This window comes from Lupinus angustifolius, chromosome LG15, assembly GCF_001865875.1.
Source record: "Lupinus angustifolius cultivar Tanjil chromosome LG15, LupAngTanjil_v1.0, whole genome shotgun sequence".
In the NCBI taxonomy this organism is placed as follows: Eukaryota; Viridiplantae; Streptophyta; class Magnoliopsida; order Fabales; family Fabaceae; genus Lupinus; species Lupinus angustifolius.
In genome coordinates this window covers 11,206,780-11,207,609 of record NC_032023.1, presented here as the reverse complement: position 1 = coordinate 11,207,609, position 830 = coordinate 11,206,780, and positions in this window count along the sequence as shown.

The window sequence follows — 830 nt, the reverse complement described above, 5'->3', positions numbered from 1 at the left end:
CTCATCCTCATCCTCATCCTCATCCTCATCCTCATCCTCATCCTCATCATCATCCTCATCCTCATCCTCATCGTAATCCTCATCCTCATCCTCATCCTCATCCTCATCCTCATCCTCATCTATTCCTCATCCTCATCCTCATCCTCATCCTAATCCTCGTCCACATCCTCATCCTCATCCTAATCATCATTATAATCCTCATCCTAATCATCATTATCATCCTAATGCAAATCATAATCCTAATCCCAATACTCAACCGCATCATCATCCTCATCCTCATCCTCATCCACAACCTTATCCTCATCCAGATCCTCATCCTCACTCTCATCCTCCTCCTAATCCTCATCCTCATCCTCATCGTCATCCTCATCCGCACCCTCATCCTCATCCTCATCCTCAACCTCATCCTCATCCTATCCTCATCCTCATCCTAATCCTCATCATCATGCTCTTCCTCAACATAATCATCGTCCTAACCCTAATCTTAATCCTAATCCGAATCCTAATCCTATTCCTAATCCTAATCCGAATCCTAATCCTATTCCTAATCCTAATCCGAATCCTAATCCTATTCCTAATCCTAATCCTATTCCTAATCCAAATTCTAATCCTAATCCTAATCCTAATCTTAATCCTCATCCTAATCCTAAACTCTTCCTCATCCTCATCTAAATCCTAATCCTAATCCTCATTCTCATCCCGATCCTCATCCTCATCCTCATGCTCAACCTCATCCTCATCCTCATCATCATCCTCATCCTCATCCTCATCCTCATCCTCATCCTCATCCTCATCCTCATCCTCATCCTCATCCTCATCCTCATCCTCAT